The sequence below is a fragment of the Phyllostomus hastatus genome, unplaced genomic scaffold (genome assembly GCF_019186645.2).
Source record: "Phyllostomus hastatus isolate PE091 unplaced genomic scaffold, TTU_PhHast_1.1 phas_scaffold_12, whole genome shotgun sequence".
NCBI classification, from domain to species: domain Eukaryota; kingdom Metazoa; phylum Chordata; class Mammalia; order Chiroptera; family Phyllostomidae; genus Phyllostomus; species Phyllostomus hastatus.
Genome location: NW_025334007.1, coordinates 5,856,744 through 5,878,790, shown reverse-complemented (window position 1 = coordinate 5,878,790; position 22,047 = coordinate 5,856,744). Strand labels below are relative to the sequence as shown.

At 38.3% G+C, this 22,047-nt stretch overlaps 1 pseudogene; it reads left to right on the top strand.

Annotated features, from left to right (window-relative positions):
- The first annotated feature begins 6,565 nt into the window (after positions 1–6,565).
- Positions 6,566–9,752, top strand: LOC123829929 (annotated as a pseudogene).
- The last annotated feature ends 12,295 nt before the right edge of the window (positions 9,753–22,047 follow it).

Here is a 22,047-nt window from a genome sequence, read left to right as displayed (position 1 = left end):
GCAGAATATTTCCTACGTAATGTAAAATTTTTACATTGCAACAACTGCCTAAATGACAATGAAAGTTACTATGTGTTACAATGGTTATTACAACAGCATTTGGAGCAAGCCTTCTTTAGTTCAAATCCTGGATTTGATCTCTCTGCTTCTGTAAAACTGAAATAATAATAATATCCACTTAGTAGAGTTTTCTTGATGATAAATGAGCTACTAATGATGGCAGCACTGACAAGTATAGCTGATAATTATAGCATTATTTAAATATCTGCTATTATTATTATGATCCCTCTTTTTGTTACCCATTCATTTTTCTCTTCCTTCAGAAGCATTACCTAAGGATCATGGTGTGCTAGTGAGATTTTCAGAGAACAAATTAAACAACCAGAAAAGAAAACACAACAGTATAAACAACTGTAGCCAGCCTTTAGAAGAGTTACTGACTTTTGAAAAGTATTCTCACCATCTAATTCCAAAACCATCTAAAGAAAAGGCTAGCATTTGTTTTGTTTTGTTTTTACAGCTTAGTTTTATAGAAATCTGATCAGAATAAAGATGGAAGAATACAAATGTAGTTAATCTATAAAAATTCTAAAGTAGTTGGTCTCTTTTATCATTCATCATCTGAACATAAATTATGTCACAATTCATCTTTATTCAATGCCCTAGAAATTTCTCTAGTACTTTCCCACAATTTAAATTCAAAGTGCCAGAGATTACTTAAATAATGACATAACTACAAATGAGAAATTATCTTATTTTGTGTTTTTAAAGGTTCTTCACCCAGCTGGTATAGCTCAGTGGATTGAGCAAACAAAAGGTCACCAGTTCGATTCCCAGTCAGGGTACCTGCCTGGATTGTGGGCCAGGCCCCCAGTGGGGCCACGTGAAAGGCAACCACACATTGATGTTTCTCTCTCTCTCTTTCTCCCTCCCTTCCCCTCTCTAAAAATAAATAAAATATTTTTTAAAAATAAAGGTTCTTGGGATCATAAATGTGAAATAATTTCCTATTTTTGTCTATTAACATGACAAACCAACATAAATGATTTGCTTAGTGAGCTTTACTCAAAAATACTTCCTTAAAAAGTTATGATGTTATTTTCATCTAACATAATAGAAAGGGAATATCTGTCACATTAATTAGTGTTTTTAAATTTTGTATTTTATGTATACCCGTGGAGTCTTTATTTTTGTGTCTGAAGATTCCTGAAATTTAATATGTATATTGAAAGAAAATTCATTCAAGTTTAGTGAAATCAGATCACATTGTAACTACATATAAATAATATTTGTGTTAACTCTAATTATAAGATTACAAAGTCAGGGTAAAATTTTTAAACATTGTAGGGACTGTTTGGAAAGAATAACCAGAAATTAAAAATCACCTTACATAGAAAACAACATATAGGTAGTAATTTTGTTACTAAGTTAATGATCCATCTATCAGTCTACGTCTCTCTATGTTTATATATGTAGCTTGTAATCTTGGATTCCTAACATACAATAGACATTTTTCCTGCTTTTCTAAAATTTAACATAATTCTACTTCTGTCATTCTTCATTTTTAGAAAACTTGATTATAAGGGTTCCATGATAAGTATTTGTTTAGATTTTATTGGTACTCCAACCTTGTGTGACTTTTCAGATTTCCTTAACCATCTCCTTTCACTTTCTTTTAAAAAAATTTTTAAAAGATTTTATTTATTTATATATTTTTGGAAAGGAGGAAAGAGAGGGAGAGAATCATCAATGTGTGATGATTCTCTTGCATGCCCCCAACCAGAGACCTGGCCCACAACCCAGGCATGTGTCCTGACTGGGAATTGAATTAGTGACTTTTTGGTTCACAGGTTGGCACTCAATGCACTGAGCCACACGAGCCAGTGCTCTTTTCACTTTCTTAGCTGGTAGATGAGCCATTCAAGGTCATGCCTCCCCTTTTTGGACTTGGATGAAACAGTATATTATAAAGAGCGGGATCCAGATTTCAGAGGTCGACTCTGTCCAATAGGAAAAAAGAAACAGAAGAAAGGTGGATAGATAAGTTCCCCTAATTTCTTTTTCTGTGGACTATTCCTGGGACTAACTACCCTTCCAGAGAGGTCTCATATGCTAAGTGATTATGCCTCCAGAGTAATCTGTTTTATCTCTTTGTGGCTTATTTGAAACAACAGCAAATGCAGCAATGCATTGCTTGACATTGTTTTGGATCTTAAGCCATTTCCTTTTTTCCCTCATTCCCCCTGTGCTGGGCTGATACCTCCTGAGTGAAATTTAAACAACTTAGTCCTTGCTTCATGTTCTGTTTTCTTAAGAAAATAGTTTTTCTTAATTTATTCAAATATGTTCATTTCTTAGAAAAGCAATTCCATTGCTTTGTTATTATAAATAGCATAATAATATAATGGACATTTTATGCATGTTTTTGAATGTATGTCTTTGTATTTCACAGGACTGATGAGAAATGCCCTTGTTAAATATTCATTGTAAATTGATTTTCAAAAATGTTGTCTGTATATACATGTTGTATACAATGGAATACTACTGAGCCATAGAAGAAATGAAATTTTACAATTTTTTGAAATTTTACATTTTGAAACAGCATAGATAGACCTGGAGGGTATTATGCTAAGTGAAACAAGTCAGTCAGAGAAAGACAAATACCATATGATTTCACTTATATTTGGAATTTAAAGAACAATAAAAACAAACAAAAAAAGAAACAGACTCATAGATACAGAGAACAGATATGGTTGCCAGAGAGGAGGGGGGTTGAGGGACTGTGTGGAAAAGGTAAAGGTGTTGAGAAGTACAAATTGCTTGTTACAGAATAGTCACAGGAATGTAAAGTACAACTTAGGGAACATAGTCAATAATATTGTAATAACTATGTGTGGTACCAAGTGAGTAATGGAAATATTAGGGGGTTCAGGGGGAACACTTTCTAAAGTATATGACTGTCTAACCACTATGCTATATTCTTGAAACTAATACAAAATAATATTAAATGTAAAATATAATTGAAAAAATTTAAAATTAAAAAATAATGTTACAAAAAACTAGAAAGAATAAACTAAACATGGATTCCTAGAAAAGTATATTTTTACTAAATTGACACAAAAAGAAAGAGAAAATATGAGTAAGAATGAAATTAAATAGAATTTAGAATTTAATTTCCCTCAAAGCAAACTCCAGAACCAAATGGTTTCATTAATGAAGAAATAAAAACAAATACATAAAAATATTTCCAAAGAATAGATAAAAAGGAACACATCTCAACTCACTTCATAAGACCAACAATACTATAACACCAAAACTTGATAAGAATATTATGAAAAATAATATAAGCCCTGGCTGGCATGGCTTAGTGGATTGAGCGTGGGCTGTGAACCAAAGTGTCGCAGGTTCGGTTACCAGTCAAGGCACATGCCTGGGTTATAGGCCACGGCCACCAGCAACCGCACACTGATGTCTCTCTCTCTCTTTCTCCCTCCCTTCCCTCTCTAAAAATAAATAAATAAATAAATAAAATCTTTTTAAAAATTACTCTTACTATTTAAAAAAAAGAAAAATAATATAACTAATTTATTTCTTAAGCACAGGTGTAATAATCTCAAAACATCAGCAAATTAAATCCAGTGATAAATAAAAAGATGAATTATAAGACTGATTAGCCAAAGAACATATATACACATATGCATAACCCATGGGCACAAACAACAATGTGATGAAGGCCGGGGGTGGGCAGAGGCTGGATGGAGGAGGACAATGGGAGGAAAATGGGGGATATCTATAATAGGGCCAACAAAAAGAAAGATTAATCTAGCTAAAATGGTAGTAATAAATCATGGCCAATTGGAGTGTATTTGAGGAAAGCAACTTTTCTTTAATATTAAATATATCAATGTTTTCATTCAAAAAATGAAGAAGACCAGAAATAAAAAGTCATGTATATATTGAGGAAAATGTACTTGACAGAAGTTAATAGTCATTATTGATTAAAAAACCAATTAATTTAGAAAAGGAAGGGAACTCCTTGAATTGAATAAAGAGGATATAAATTCCTAGAGCAAATATTTAGTTAATAGTGAAATATTAAAAGTTTTCTCCTTGAGATCAGAAACAAGACAAATATACCTATTAATAACATTGTCATCAGTTCTATGTAAAATTTTAAAGGCCACCCCAGCCAGTGTAATGAGGCAAGAACACACACATATATACAAAAAGACATAAGGATTCAAAGAAAGAATTAAATGGTTATTAACTGCCATTAATAGCCATACAGGGTTTTATACACAATTTAAAAAGCATCCACAGACAAAATATTTAGAATTAATAAGTAAAATCATCAAGATTGTGGGTTACAATTTGAACATAAGCAAATTATTTACCCCTATATTATTACTTAAATAATCAAATACAAATGAGATTAATAAAAGCATTTACAAAGTCATGTAAGAAACATGAAATACCCAGAAATAAATTTAACAAATATGTATAAGATGTCCCTAAAAATATAGCTGAGATAAATTAAAGAATTAAATAATTATTCACTGATTGGAGAATCCATGCTTTAAAGATAGCAACTTTAAAGATAGCATCTTCTCCAATGGAATATTATATTCAATGTACTCTGAATAAAAATTTCTGCAGTTTATTTATTACAAATGGAAACTGACATGCTGACTCTAAATGTGTATAGAAATATGAAGGGCCAAGTATAGCCAAGATAATCTTGAAGAAAAGCAAAATTTATTTACTTACACTACCAAATTTCAAAAATAATTATAAAACCACACTAAGACTATATGATATTTGCAAAAAAAAAAAAAAAGCAAAGTAGGTTAATGGAAACAGGGGTGTCCAACCTGCAGCCCTCAGGCCTCATGCAGCCCAGGGATGGCTATGGATGAGACCCAACACAAAACCGTAAATTTACTTAAAACCTTTTTTTTGTTGTTCATCAGTTTTCATTAGTGTTTGTGTATTTCTGTGGCCCAGAGATGCCGAAAGTTTGGACACCCCTGCTAGAGATTTCTGAAATAGACCTGTGTATATACAGTCACTTAATTTGTGATAACTGAATGCATCAGGGAAAGAAATGTCTACTTTGTAAAATGTCCTGAACCAATTGAATATATATGAGAGAGAAAATTAAAACTTGGTTTCTGAGTTGCATAACAAAAAAATTACTTCTAGATGAAGTGATATCTTCATCTAGATATATCTGTGAAATTTAAAATGATATATAGTGTTAAGAAGAAAATGTAGTAGAACATCTTCATGACCACAGAATAGGCAACAATTTCTTACATAGTACACTAAAATAATAAAAAATACAAAAACTGATAAAATAAAGTGCTTTAAGATTGATGTACATTTACTATCAAGATAAACTATTAAGAGATTGAAAAAGCAAGCCAAGAAATGGGAAAAGTTCAGCAGAAATGTCAACAAAGGTCTTATGTCCAAAATACATAGAGAACTTCTATAAAACAATGAGAAAAAGAGAGACAACCCAATAGAAAATCAGAAGACTTGAATAAAGCACTTTACAAAAAGAGGCTATCCAAATGGTCAATAGTCATATGAAAAGCAATTCATTGCTTCAGTTTATATAAAATTCAAAAACTGAGAAATTTATCTCATAGAAAATTTGAAAGTTAGAATAGTAGTTATGTTTTGAAAGGAGTAGCAATTAGAAGGAGGCATGTTAGGAGCTTCTGGGTTTTAGAAACAGATGGCATGTCTGCAATATTTTTTTCACAGTACTGTCTCTGCTGTGGCTCTTATTCCTAATCTGGATGATAGTTATATGAATGTGCTCAGTTTGTGAAAATACACCGAGCTATTTCTATGATTAGTTCATTTTTTTGGTTTTATGTACATTATGTAAGTCTATAAACACACACACACACGCTAACTAAAGCAACAACAGTAGCGAAAACTTCACTGTATGAAAAAAAATTCAGGCAGAATCCAGACTGCAGACCAGCTGTTTATGATTTTGCCTGATAAACATATTATAAGTTTAAGGTTTAAAAAATGGGAAAAAGCAGGGTGGGAAGCCATGGCAGGTTGAAGGTGGCTGTAGCCTCCTCCATGATGTCCTAGAGATGTGATGCCAGGAACCCGCAGCCTCTGTGTGACCCCTCCCCCGCGTGCATCCCTCCTCCCCTGGGATATGGAATGGGCAGGCTGGAGCCCAGCTAGTGGCAGGGCAGCTTGGCAGAGTACAGAGTCTGTTCTAAAAGTGGGCAAAGGACACCATGGCATGAAGGTAGGGTGATGAAGACCTCATGCCCATGACGAGCCAAAGTTGGCCGCTCCGTCAGAACTCTGAACCTGGACTTGAAGAGCGTTTCAAGGGCTTGCTCCTCCCACCAAGAATAAATCAACCCTTGATGTGCCTCTCACCCACCCAGGGACGGAATCTTCCTGTTCTTTAACCTGCAGAAAACCGTGTTTGGCCTTTATCTTATTAGCACCAGGGCAGCTTTTTGAGCAGGTAAAGCTAGTGGGCAGATAAAGCCTGGACTCAAAATGCCTCCCTGTCACTAGAATGTTCCTCATGAACTTCCTGCTTGCTCTCCAGTTCACATGGGAGGCCCTCAGGCTGCCAGGAAGCTATAGGTTTCACAGCTGCTTCTCAGATTGCCAAGAGCAGGGCTGCCCAGCCCATGCCGATGGGGACAGTCAGTGTAAAACAGGGCCTCCTCAGATCAGCACCCCACCTGCCCTGTGCCCCCCGCAAACTGGCACCTGGCTCAGGAGGTGTCCCTGGTAGGCACATGGGAGCCAGTGAGGCCCCAAGCCCATCTCCCCAGTAGACAGGACTCCTTTGAGCAGAGCATCCAGACAGAAATAGAGCAGTTTCTGAATGAGAACAGACAACATGAGATGTACCTGTGGGTAAAAAAACAGACCCCAATGACAACTTGGCCAAATTGGCACTCAGATCCTGCAAAGAGCTGTTTGTCGAGGCATATTAGCAGGATTTGGTCAGAGCCTGTAAGGAGTTTTTCTTCAGGAAATCTCCCTGGTTAACAAAGGTGACCACACAGCCCAGAAGCCTCAGGTCTAAAGTCACCACAGAGCTAGAGAACTTGGGTGGCCCGAAGCTGACAGCTCCCAGGCCAGCCAATGCCAGTGGAACTGCAGGAGCCTGCAATAAGGGTGGGATCAAAAGGAACCTGGGCCCAGGGAAGAGAGGACAGGGAGCCAAGAACGCAGCCCTGGTGTGTGAGGCATATGACTCCAGCAGCTGTGACTGCATCAAGGAGACCATGCAGCTGTACCAGCTGGAGAAAAGAAAGGAGGCAAGTGGGGACTCCCCACAGAAACCCTACGGGGGGAGGAGCAGCCCGACTCTCCCTGCCCACAGCAGGAGCCATGCCACAAAAAGTGCCTTGCTCAAACCCACAGGAAAACACTAGGCAAGAAGCCAGGGGCCTCGAAGGTCATGGACCTCAGCCCAGGTGGCCTTGACCCTGACCATCCCTCCAAGCCACCAAAGGAAATCAAAGCCCCTGCACCTACAGGAAACACAGCGGCCAATAACGAGTTTATGGACAAGTCCTCCTGCCAGGCAGACACATCTGCTTAGCTCATGTCTGCTGAAGAGATCCTGGACATTTCCAAAACAATCCTGCCAGTCCCTGGGGAAGGTGGTGATAGACCCCTGTCCACCAGCCTGCTCCCTTGTCCCCCAAATGTGCCTTCCCACCCAGACAAGGACAGCAGCTTCGTGGACCGTGACTACAGGATAGAGAGGGAGATCCAGACATTTTTGGTGCTGAAGGCACAATCAGGAAGTTTGCTGGCCAGAACAGATACCTGCTTGCAGTCTGCACAGAGCCCACTGCTGTTGCCTGGCCTCAGTGGGTAGGCTAGTGGCCCTAAGGCCCTGGCTCTAAAACAATGGACCTGTCACTGAGTTGCAAAAGGAAACACAGGGGAGACAGCAACACTGTGTGGTCATGCACACCCCCAAAAACGAGACAGATGGTGAAGCAGGGTGCCCTGGACACTGACCTCAGCCAGGGAAAAGCCAGTGAGGCCCCCAGAAGGGAGGGCGAAGCCAGGGAGCAGTTTCTCCCCCATAGGACTGTCATACTAGGTGATGAACATGTGGCCACAGATGTGAGGAACAGCGTGTTGCCAGGCCACAAAAAGGCAGGAGATGAGGAGTGTGGACAAGGAGCACTCTGAGGACAAGAACAGCTCATTGGACAGTGATGAGGACCAGACACCACCATGAAGGACTTGTTATGATTCAAGTGGGGGCCCAAGAAGCAGTATAGGAATCCCAGCGCTGTGTGCAGGAAGAAAGTCAGGTTCAGCACCACTGAGATGCAGGCCCTGGGTCTGCATCTCAGAAGGACCCTCTGAAGAAACCTTCCAGCTTCTTCTGCAGCAACAGAGAAAGCAAAGCCTGGCAGCACTGGGCCCGCCAACATGTCCCCAGCCCTCCCATTACAGTGGAGAGCCTGCAAAGGGTGTGTGTGCTCCAGAAAGGCAGAGTCCAGCCACCTACATGGCTCAGCTGCCAGGCCCAGCTCTCAATCTGATGACAGCAGTTCTGTGGACAGTTGACAACAGCATCTAGCAGAGATCAGGAAGTTTTTGGCCAGAAAGGCCAAGGAGTCTGTCTGTAAGTGGTTTAATAATTCAAGGAGGGAGTCCCGCCATGCTCAGGGCAGGGACTGTGCCCGGGCCAGAGCCACTGTCCCAGAAGGTGGAGGCTCCAGACCTGGCCATTCAACTTGACATGTGCATATGGAGCCAGAGGGATACGGGTACCCCTCAGCTAGCCACAGGAGCAAGGGATGGCCTCCAAGCAGAGCAGGCCTGCCTTCCCACTGCTCAGAGGTCCAGAGGCCAGCAGGCGCCACCCAGGAGCTCCAGTGAAACTCTCTGCCAGAGGGTCACCCACAGGTAGGAGAGACCTTTATCCTCACAAAAACCAGAGCTCTAGAGGGGCCGGGCTTACTGCCTGGGGACAGTGCTTTCGGTCAGCTGTCCAGCCATGTGAAAGCAAGCACAGGGGCAGAAACCCCCAGTGGAACCTTGCCTGTGACCTCTTGGAGCCAGAGTACACTGACTCTGAGCCTGGAATCAGACAGGGAAGGAAGGGTCCCAAGCTGGCCTCACCCTCCCATGGGCAGACCTTCGCCCATCAGAGTCAACTGCAGAGCACGCGGGTGCTGAGCTCTGAAGGCAGGGATTCACTGTGGAATAGGGGCCTGGAGAGCAAGAGGGAGAAGGTGCCAAAGGGCCAGGCCAGGGGCACACCTAGCCTCCCTGTGGACCCCAAGAAAGGTCTTCCCTTTTCTGGCTTCTCCCCGCTGCTCTCCACATAGTTATTCTACTTTGGGAGTAGTGTCTCCTGGGGAGCCAATCCAGCCGGCCTCTTCAGCCCTGGCCTGAGCCTGCCTTTGCAGGGCGCATCCTTCTCAGCCTGAATTTAGAGAGGCCCTGGCTGACCATGGCCCTGTGTTTGGAAACTCACACTTGCTTGTGAAATAGGAAGTGGGGCACTGGCCCAGAAGGAAGTCTCCACCAGTGCTCAGTTTTCACAACAGTAGGGACTTGGTTGAGATGAGAACATTTTGGACCTGAGGTATAGACAGAGGGTGGATAGAGAGGACAAGGACCGGGAGGCCTGGGGCAGTGATGCCAGTGAGCTGCCTGACACCTCCATGGAGGACGGCAGCCCTGTGGCCCCTGGCAAAGTCCTCAAGCTGTGAACACAAGTCCGGGCACCAGCATGTCTGTGGGTAGCATGTGTGTGTGGGGGGGCTGTATGTGTGTAGAGGGGGGTGGAAGCCACTGTGACCTCCCTGTACATATGTACATTAATGGGAAGTGATGCCCCTATTTAACATGTGTGTCCTAGTAAACATGAGTTTTATAGCTTTTTTGGAAGTTATTTAAAGTACTGTAAAAACTATTTTTAGAAAACATAGCTGTTTGATTTTGTAGGGTGTCCCTGACTGCAGTTTCTGTGGCCTCCATAGTGCTCCCTTAGTTCTGCCCTGTATGACCTGGCATGGGTCACTCAGACACTGATACTTTCGGGTGATTGCTGTGGAAACACCAGGCTGTGTCTGAGGAGACAGCAGTGACACCCTGAGCTCCTAAGGTCTCTGTCAAGAGGCTTCTAGACATCACTTGCTATAAGAGACCCTGGGCCAAGAAGCTGGAACAGGTCTACTGAACATTGCAGCTGAGCCTGTGATCCAAGAAACATCAAAGCACAAACACCAGCTAGCACAATGGTGTCTCCTGGTGCACGTGGACATCACAGGAGGGAGCTCACGCAGATCAACCCAGTCCCCTGGCAGGGCCCATATTATCTCATGTCCATCCTGTTCAGTGACTACATGGTATTAACAATTCAATAAACCACTTTGTAAACAGGAGCCCCAGTATTCATTTTTAGCCACCACTCTACAAGGTAACAGACAGCCTGTGCGTTCTAAATACCTGTGTCCAGCCCCCATGAATACCGAGGACAGCCCCGTACCCTCACCTCCTGTGGCAGGGTGAGGAGGGTGGTGCCAGTGTCCCGGCTCAGCTGTGGTTGGCGTTCCGGCCCTCTCCCAGTGCTCTCTGTTTTGGGGCTCAGGATAGCTAGGTGTATGGCGTCTTGGGCCTTCTCCTCTGCTCTGCTCATAGCTACAGCAGACACAGAAGGGACAGTTGTGTCCCATGGGGCTGGGCCCTGACTGGTCACTACGTTTACGTGCAGTTGTCTGGCAGACTGTCATTGAATGCCCAGAGTTTTAGAACTCTTAGTCACAGCTTAGCTGCAATGCCCCAGGAGCAAGGTGTACTTTGTAGCCATTTATAGTTGTGATTCTAACATGCAAATGAATTTTCCGCAGGTCCTGTACCTCTGGGTTTTGGCAATGATCCACTCCTGTGACCAAATGTAGACCTGTGCTGGCACTACAATCAGCATCTGCCAGGTCACACATTATGACGAGCAGGCCTGAGAATCTATCTGTGGGTGCCTGAGTGATGTGCACTTGAGATCAATGTTGTCAAATAGTCATTTAAGCACTTACAGGAGAAACAGTTCACTTAATATGTGCTTTAAATTTTATCTAATTTTTAAAGAGTGCATTGAACACTCAAAAATAAAAATTAGCATGCTTTGTATATGAGAACTGGTTTTTAATGCCAATAAATCAAGCTCTGCTCATAAAAAATAAACACAATAAAAAATGGGAAGAATATTAAAGATGATTTGGGAAAGATATGACTTCTTTTTAATATGACTCCAATTTCAGAAATCATATATAAATGGTAAATATGATAGATTGATCTACAAAAAGTTAAAATTCTGCATAAATAAATGAACAAATTAAAAATATTAATGGGAAAAGTGTCTGCAACAAATATTACAGAAAACTTAAAATACTGAGAACAAACTTTAAAAAGTAGATCTGTACAGCCTATCTCTTGATAGGAAATTATAGGTGGTGGTTATTTCTTCTTTGGACAATTTCTTACTTTTAAAATAAGCATGCTTAGATTTAATATCAGACTAGCATATAATAAATATTTTTAAATAAGTTATATATTATATATATCCATAAATCAAAAAATCTCAACTCTCCCTCCAATGTATTCTTATTTCCTAATAACGGTTGGTTTGTTTTTTTCCACAAAGTAGCATTTTAGATCATCAGTTATCATCACCCATTAATTATTTCACACTACCCATATCCATTCTGGGTGAACATATCTCTCAACATTCATACTGTTGCTTTCTCAAAAATTGTGTGTATTCTTGAAAACTTTTTTATATGCCTATTTTTTTATTATTTTATTGTTGTTCAAGTACAGTTGTCTGCATTTACCCTCTCTACCCCCCAACTCCAGCCATCCACACTTCCCTCCCCTGCTTCCACCCTGCTTGGTTTTGTCCATGTGTCCTTTATAGTTGTTTCTGAAAGCCCTTCTGCCCCATTATCCCCTCCCACCTCCCCTCTGGTTACTGTCATATTGTTCTTAATTTCAGTGTCTCTGGTTATATTTTGCTTGCTTTTTTGTTTTGTTGGTTATGTTCCACTTAAAGGTGAGATCATATGGTATTTGTCCCTCACTGCCTGGATTATTTCACTTAGCATAAATCTCTTGAGTTCCATCCATGTATATGTTTCTAACATTTTACTGAAAAATGTTACCACTTATAGTCAACAATTGAGCAGAAGACTTCCTTGTTCTAAAAAATACCTATTGCCCTGGCTGGTGTGGCTCAGTGGATTGAGTGCTCACCTGCAAACCAAAGGGTCACCAGTTCAATTCCTAGTCAGGGCACATGCCTGTGTTGCAGGCCAGATCCCCAGTAGCAGATGCAAAATATGCAACTACACATCGATGTTTCTCTCCCTTTCTTTCTCTCCCCTTTCTCCTGTCCCTAAAAATAAATAAAATCTTTTGAAAAATAAAAATAAAAAATACATATTTTTTAAAGTGATAAAAATCAATAATTACTTTAATCACAATGCCACAATAAAAATCAATAAAAAGGTGTGCCTTCCTGGGGAAAAAAAACTGTCCTTTTGATAGATTTTATGCAACATGTGAAACAAATTCAACTAAAAACTGTTTAATATTTCTTAAATATTAATATCATAGAGGGATAATAATGCTATATCTTAGAGTCTCTTCCAGTCTTGTGAGATTTGCTCCATTGAAACAAACTGTCATTGACTAAAGTTGGGGTGTCAAACTCATTTTCACTGGGGACCACATCAGCCTCGCAGTTGCCTTTAAAGGGCAAAAATAATTTTAAGACTGTATAAATGTAACTACTCCTTAACTGTTAAAGAGTTGAAATTACATTTGCCCCTTTGAAAGCAACCTCAAGGCTGATGTGGCCCTCGGTGAAAATGAGTTTGACACCCCTGGACTAAAGTATTGACACTTCTGTGGTTCTAGTATTTAATTGTCCTATCATTCAGATATTAAGCTATGAGTTCTTACTAATTTGAGTCTACACAAATTTAAAAATTTTGTTTCTTGAAATATCTTTCAAGTTACTTTCATAATACACTCTCACTGATTATGATTGTTAAGTTCCCTGAACCAGCTATGTATCCATCCTAGAGTTTGAAGCCTTCTTCCAGTGTCCCTTGAGACATACTCACCTACACACTAACTGTGTTTGCCATTTGTAAACAAGGATATCATTACCACCCTGAAATCCTTTAAGGTTTTAAGTCTCTGAAATAAAAGATTAACATCTTGGTCTTGGAGTTGATATGGGGGGAGGTAAACCACATAGATCATGAGTTTAAACTAGGCACTTCTATATCAAATGAACCATGAAAACCACAGAGGATAAACATTTTAGAAATAGATGGTATGTCTGCAACATTTTTCTTACAGAACTATATCTGCTATGGTTTCTTTCTTAGTTATTAATGTCACCATGACAGTCAGTTGACATTTTAAAGTTATTAATGACAAAGCCACATGTCAATGAACATCTTTTTGTCAGGGTATCTACCAAAACACACAAATGTGAATGACTGGTTTCTAATCTGGCTTATCTCTTCTCCATTTTGGTTTCCACCTTCCTTTCCAGAATCTTAAATTAAGTACTCTGATTTGCCGAGTGAGAGCTAGGTCATTCAGTTTTGTCTTTCAGGTGACTTTAGCTCCCAATGCATAAACAACTCAAAAGGAAAAATTAACATGAGGGTAAAATCTTGGAATTTCATAAGCTAATAAACATCATTCAACTATGCAGTCTATGTAATGGATGAGGGTTATTTTCCAATGTATTCCTAAAGTTTTATATAAACTTAATGACTCTAGGATCTGATAATGGCATTTAAAATCCACATTTTTCTAAGAGTATTATACTCAGCAAATATTTATTACGTTTCCTATGTGCAAGACAGAGTAATAGATATTGCAAATAATACAAAGATGAGTAAAAGTACAGTTCTTACACTCTAAAAGTACAAATGCGTATGTTGACTTCTACAAGAGGAGTACCTCTTGTAAGTATTTTTTTCTTCTAAATTGTGTGTAGCACTTTCAAAATATTTATATTTTTGAAACCTCTAGTTAGCATTGAGAACCAGCACCCCATCACATTCCTATTACTCAATTAATGTATTATTTCAACAGTATTTTTAATTAGGGAATTAATATTGTGTATGTCCATATTGCATCAAATATTTTGTCATTTCCAAAATTTCAATTCTTAATCATTGAGTTGTTGTTTCCAAACTACAAGCTGTTAAGAAATGTAAGTACTTAGAGGATAAAAGGACAGATTAACTATTAATGTAATGTGCCTGCAATAGTTGACACCCTACTTAGCATGACCATTATGCACTACAGTCTACAAAATTATTCTTCATGCTCCCACAGCAGAGCTAGAGTGCCATATGGCCATGCTTGTTTTTTGTCAAATAATTTTTGCATAAACAGCTGGTGAACTGTTTTTATTGTAACAGTGCACATATTTTTTGAGACAGTTGGGAAGGATTGATGCAACTCTAGTCACTGCCTGTTTTTATGTCAGTGTTAAGGAGAAATTTAAATTGATATTTTTAAAATGTGAACTTTTGTATTCTTGTCACCATGGTCCACTGATAAGATTTTAATGTAATGTATGAATTATTGGCATGTTTATAAACCTGTAGCAAGAAATAGAAATTAATCATAAGGTATCTTCAACTTAACATGGCATATCCAGTGTTTTTATTTTTATACTCATGAATTTTTAGAGGAAGAGCTGATATGTTTTGGACTATTTTATAAGCAGTTTTAATATGACTATATTTGGTTTTGAAACATAACTTCAACACATTCTGATAAGTGATATAAAAACCAGAAGATTTTTAGCAGTTTTTTGTGTATCTGTGATTTGAGTTGATTTAAAAACTATTTAATCCCAAAGCACTCCACATCCTCCTTGACAAGAAAATTCTTATGTTAAAATACTAGTGATTTCAAAAATTCAAGTAGAGGCATTTTCTCTTGAATTCTAAGGTAATGATGCCCACTTTTCAGATTTTTTAAAAGCAATTATCACAGTGTTCAGAATGTTAAATATTAAATTTGGGGGGGGTAGGGAATATTGTTGACTCATGTACAATGAATGATTTTTTCTAAAGATTTTATTTATTTATTTTTAGAGAGGGAAGGGAGGGAGAAAGAGAGAGAGAGAGAAACATCAATGTGTAGTTGCTGGGGGCCGTAGCCTGCAACCCAAGCATGTGCCCTGACTGGGAATCGAACCTGCGATGCTTTGGTTTGCAGCCCGCACTCAATCCACTGAGCTACGCCAGCCAGGGCTTGATTTTTACATTGAAAATTATGTCTAACTTATATGATATTTCTATTTGCTCAGACATTTTAGCATACATTAAAATGAAACATGTTGGTATACAATTAAAAGAATATTTTTAATCTACCACTTTCTTATTGTTGTTTAAGTACAGTTGTCTCCATTTCCCCACCACCACTTTCCCCCACCCTACCCACCATACCTCCTGCCCCCATTCCAACCCATCTTAGTTGAATATTAAATCTTGATATATTATTATATATTTAATAATTTTAAAAATCTTCCTGTAACCAAAAGCTACTCTCATGAGAACACTGGTAAGGATTTGTGTATTATTACATCTCACAGATTCCTTATTCACAGTATATCAGACTATAAAATACATTTCATTAGAGAAGGGAATGAATATTTACTACTGTGACTCTAAAATCTTAGGACCTTGGGGTCATAACAATTAAGAACATCTTCCTGTCATATACTAAAGGTAAATGTGTGTACATCTTTCCCATCTCTACAGCTTTCATTATATCACCCATCTGTCCTTCATATCTTTTATTGATTCCACTTAGGGGCACATAGGCATTTTCAGAGTATTTTATTTTGATATACAAAATGAAAAAACAAAATATCTTTTTACATTTTGCTTAAGTTTTACCTTCCTCCTGAAGAAACTCATCTGGAATAAGTTTTACAATAATACTAGTGAGTATACTTTGTGAGTAAATTGTCTCTTAAACATATAATACCTGAAAACAATTTGTTTATGTGGATTTTAATTTATGCCTTCCTGTTTTCTCCCAATAAAATATGCACTAGATGGGTGTTTAGAAAACAGATTAAGGGAGACAATACATTTTTGTAAGGGTGTCATTTTCCCCAATTAAATCCATTCATGTTACTTTCCCGAAAGTTTAGGTCTAAGGAAATCAATTATGTAAATGGCTTTATTAGACTATGTAATGGTTAGGGGACATTTCTCCATGGGTCACTTGCATGTATGTATATCTTGTGAGGCACTGGTTGCCTTTGTTCCAGACAATGTTTTCAAGAAATTCTGTGCAGCAAACAGTCTTGGAACATATAGCCTTCAGAGCCTAGAGAAGGCATGTTTACTGCCCATTATACAAAATTAGTTTCCTAATCACATGGTCCCTCTCCTGCAGTGCAAGTCACTGCCATGTTCTGGTGTCACCTGGCCCTCTTCATGTCACCCTATAGTTACTGGGGCTTAGATAACCAGTGTAACAAAATGCAAACACTCTGGCTACAGCTATTGTTTGGGTATAAAGTTCTTTATCTCTTACCTGAGAGTCTCATGTTTTCTGCAAGCATCCATGAAACAGTGACAGGCTGACTTGTTAGCTTGCAAGGATAAAAATCTCAGCTGCTTCACAGTTCTTGACAGAAAACACACATCTCCCTTTTTCCTATTTGCAAACAAAATTAGCCTTTAAAATAGCCTTTAAAAGGTATAAAATAGATAGCATTAAAATTTTTCATTTTTCTCCTATTATGTTTTATGATCCATTTTAATATGTATCATCATTTGTAACTTCTTCCAATCATGTAACTAGCTTTAAATATATCATTAAAAAGTGAGATATGTAATACGGTGAAGAGTGGAAATAAATCAGGAAATATTCTCATGATATCAGTTACTTATCAACATCTCTACAACCATTTTAACTTGTCTATTTATATCACTGCATTCATTCTTTTATCACAGCATTAAACTCACAGAGGTAAAGTAATGATAAAAGTAAATTCTATATTGTTACATATATATTATTTTTACTTATTTATGTTCACTTTTTTACTTCAAATTTTGTCAGAGCTGTAAAAATAATATATATGAGGGGTTATCAAAAAAAAAACAGAATTATGCTCCAGAGGGTGGGCCCCTTGTAGCACAGACTCTTCCTGCTAGGTGAAAGTTCTAGGAACCCATCTGTGTCAGTGCACTAGCCGGCATTGTTGTGAGAGGCTACTTTCAGCTTCAGTGAATATTTTTGAAGACTCTTTCCACACATTTACCCATTTAACAATGGGTGATTTAGGAACACATCTGCCCACGCTGGAATGAGTGTTCATAAATTTTTGACCAAAAATGGCCAAAAATGGCCACCCTCTCTATCCATCCAATCTTGCCCAGAATGACTTTTTGTTGTTGTTTAACAGGATGGAAAAAGTTTGCAAAGTTGCCAATGTGGAAGAGGTGATACAAAAACAGGTAGAAACACTAAAAAGCATCCAAACTGACTAGTTTAAAAACTGTTTTGAGCAGTAGAAAAAACATCTTGAGAGGTGCATTGCATCAAATGGAGAGAACTTTGAAAGTGACTGAAGTTTAAAAATGTAAAAATAAATACACAATTTTTGGACCCCCTTTGTATGTGTATATATTATATTTTATATAAATAATATATTTATGTTAATTATATTTTAAATTGTATATTTATAATTTATAGTTATATAACATATTTGTATAATTTATAAGTGTAATTTATATGCATATGCAATTTAAAAATATAATTTATAATTATATAATTTATAAGCAACTTTATACATTTCAATATTATTAATATAGTTAAGTTATATATAAATTTGAATATATTCTGTTCACATATATTTGAGGAATATATGTGAATATTTAAGCTGCATCACTATAACCAACTTTGCTAATTTATTTATCTGAATTTCTTCTGTGTCTAGGCAGCATGAAAATTTTAAAAATGTAGGCAACAAATCACTCTATTCATAATTTGCACTGATTATCTTATATAATTATCTAAAGCAGTTATACACAATGTTTGCATGGGATCATATGCAAGAATATGGGAGAAACAAAAGTATTTAACTATTGAAAATTATCATGATTTTCTGTCACAGACTCTTACCCTATCCCCTTCCTCAAGTCTTTTTTCTTTTTGAATTTTAGCTACTGCACAATTTTAAACATGTGCTCCTGTGAGGAGGGTGGACATGCAGTTTTACATGCCCGGAATTCATCAGCATCAGGATTAATTTGCCGGTCCCAATGTTGACCAGTATGGTGCTTTTGGGGTTAGAGTCTTGGACAATATCACAAAGTTATTTTTATCATCAAAGAAGGACTAGCCTGAAGAATGGGTACAGGTTTAGTCAATCATTTTTATACACTAACATTTAATGTCATTATGGGAAACTTGGAAGCTACAATTGAGTATATTTTTGATCCTTTAAGAAACTTTTCTAGATCAGCAGATTATAAATACTAATAAATGTCCTTCATACATAGTATTAGCATGGATCCATGCTTAGGATCAGACCCTAAAAACGCAGGTTTCAGTAGACATGAAAAAAGAGACTTTTGGCCCTGGCTGGGTGGTATTGCCCTGTACACCAAAAGATTGTGGGTTCAATTCCTCGTCATGGCACATACCTAGGCTGTGCTTTCAATCCCCAGTTGGGACATATATAGGAGGCAACTGATCAATGTCTCTCTCTCTCTCTCACATTGATGTTTCTCCTTCCGCTCTCTCTCAAATCAATAAAGCATATCTTTGGGTGATGATTTAAAAAGAAAGAGAGAGAAACTGTTGGACGTTCCACCATCACTGTACTAGTAGCTTGGGGGTGTCTGAGGTCTGCACTTCCTCTTCTATTATTCCTTTTTTCAGCACTAGAAACTCAAAGAAGGTAATGCTAACATTTGCCCCTAATTGTTAGGCAGTATGCTAAAAAGTACGGATAAGTAAAAAAAACAAAAATGTTTTTGTTTTTGTTTTTGGGTGGTTGTTATATTTAAGTTATATAACAAAGGAAGCATTGTTCTTTAAAACTAATTTTATGTTGCCAAAAATCTCAACTCATCCTCACATTTAATCTCTAGAGATATATGGAAACAGTGTGAGTAATTGGTTAAAACTTAGAGTGAGACAGAAATTAATGATGTAGTGAAAATTAGTGTATGAGATTATGTCAGTGAAGTAGTGACCATAAGCACTGAGTTGTGACTGATGAGTCCCTGACTAGATATATAGTTAAGGGATGATAGAAGTATATAGTAGAGATGAGGTAAGGATATGTGTTGCATGAATCACTCACCAAAATAATATTATCTTAATAACTGGTTTGTGGTTAAAAAAATCAATGTGAATATCAAAGTGTTATATGCATGAGAATGACCATATCAAATGCATAAGTAAAGCACAGTGGTCAATGTGGTAAATGATTAAAGAATAGCCTATTTTGAGCAAAGTACCATGTACCTATGAGGTTAACAGTCAAAAAGTTTATCCTTTAAAACAGAATTTAAGAAATATGTAAATTTCCCACACACTGCTTCCTACTGTGTTGTTTAGGGCATGTGCAGTCAGGCCACATATACATCAGTTTAACATAACTTTAGTTTAACATAACTTACTATGTCCCATAGTTTAAAGGAAATTATACTGTAATGTGCTTCCATTATGAGAATGATAAATACTTATTAGCAACACTGTATAAGGTTAAACTAACTGCTTAAAAAACATTTCTGGCTACAAAAATTAATCATCTAGAACTTACTTAGCCTTAAGTACAAAGCACTATTACCTTGTTATTTATTTTTGTTACTGCAACATTTGAAATTGGGTCAGTTATGACCAATAAATATTAGAAATTCATTCTAAATAAAGAGTAGGCTAAGCCCTAAAATGTCTAAGAGAAAGAAAGATCAGTTGAAGAATATATCTACAATACCATTACAGCCATGTGAAATGCAAAGCTAAGAAGGATTAAGTAATATTTGACTTATGTTTTATCAATAGATTAAAAAAGAGGATAATGAAGCATTATCAATGAAAATTAGGTACTCATGCTTTACAGTTTATTCTATTCTGAATATTTGTACTCTCGTTATTATATTATATTCATAAATCATATTCACAAAACATAAGTGTACTAATGAATATGTATGTGTAGCCCAACCCCTATCAACATATAGCATTATTCTACCACCTAACAAAGATTAGTCATGCCTTTCCAGAACAATCCCAATACACCACCTCGACATCACTCCTTTCCACAGTGTGCCATTTTCAACTACAGATTAGATTGGCTTGGTCTAGAATCTTTAACAGTTTTATTATGTTATAGATTATACACAATAAACTGCATATCTTAAAGGACACATTTGAAAATTTTTGTAGTATGTATACTTTCATATAACCACCACTAAATTCAACATAATGAATATATCCATCACTCCCTAAAGGTTCCTCAGGTTTCTTTGAATCTCTTTCACATTACTCCCAGGGAACAATGGAATGGCATTCATGATGTCACTATACATTAGTTTACATATCCTAGAATTTTACATAAATGGGGGAATCATACAGTGTGTGCTATTTTCTTTTGCTTATTTCACTTAAAATAATTATTTAGAGATTCATGCATGTCATAGCCTGTATCAATAGTACATTCTTTTTACTTCTGAATAGTATTCCATGGTATGTAAATACCACAGTTTATTTACCTATTCAGCTGTTGGCAGAGCAGACCAGGGCGTCAGCCTCAGATGATGCTTCACCCCCTTCCCCACAGCAGAGAAAACTCATGGAGCCTGAGCCCTCCATCAGCCCCATGGTCCTGCCCAAGCATCAGCACTAGAATGTTCCACACAGGGAATGCTCTATCCAATGCCCGAAGAAAACCCCAGGGAGCCTGGCACCTGCCATCAGCCTTGGGAGACTCCATGTGCATGCAAGTGGCTGTGAGTGATACACCTGACTTCCCTGGCTGGTGGCTCCAGGAGGTGAGGAGGATATTTGACCAGGTGTCTGTCTCAGACCAGGCTCCTCCCCTCCCCCATGGCACAAAGAGTGCTGAGATTAGGCCTCTTGTATGAGCCCTGGGAGATCCCACACAAGGATAAACCCACAACAGAAGGTGGGGGTACCATAGCATTATGCTCACAGGGTTTTCTGGGGAAGCTGGAGAGGGATGTGTGGCAGACTTACTTCTACCTTAAGCATCTGTTGTACAGGAGATCACAAATGAGATGGCACGCTTACAGTCACCAGAGAAAGGAATCCAGTTTCTGTAGCCAATAAAGTAAGAATAAACAATAAGTTTGGGATACTTCCTATCCCAAGAGATAACCACACAATCCTGCCCCGCAATCAACCCTAGAAGGTTCCATGCAGGGATGGCCCAATGCAACGACCTCAGAACTCTCCTTCAGGGAACTTAGGCAATTAATAGCATTGCACCAGGAGGTTGACATCAAGACAACAGGGATTTCAGATCATTTTGGGAGTCAGTGAAGGACCATAAAGGAGTTTGGTGTGCAGAGCTCCCCTCCCGGATAGTACAGGAAATGGAAACAGCACAGAGCCTGCACCTTCCATCAGGCCTGGGAGACTCCAGGTGAAGGTGGCTTTTAAGTGGCACACCTGACTTGTTGCGTGTGGGTCACCGGCCACCAGTGACCACGGAACGCTGTGGATGGCTCGACGATAAACACGCGAGAAATAACAACATGCACAGAGACAAACTAGTTTCTGTGAGGAAGTAGGGACGAAATGGCCACCCCCCCTAGTGGGGAGCGCGCTGCTTTACCATCCATACCTGCTTTTATTAGGCTCATTTTGCATAATAATTCAGGCAAAGTACAGTACTCATTAGGGGGAAGTAAGGAACTATAGAAAACAAAGAACTCTGCCGGTCTATTGAGTTGGGGTCAAAGAGCTGTAAGATTG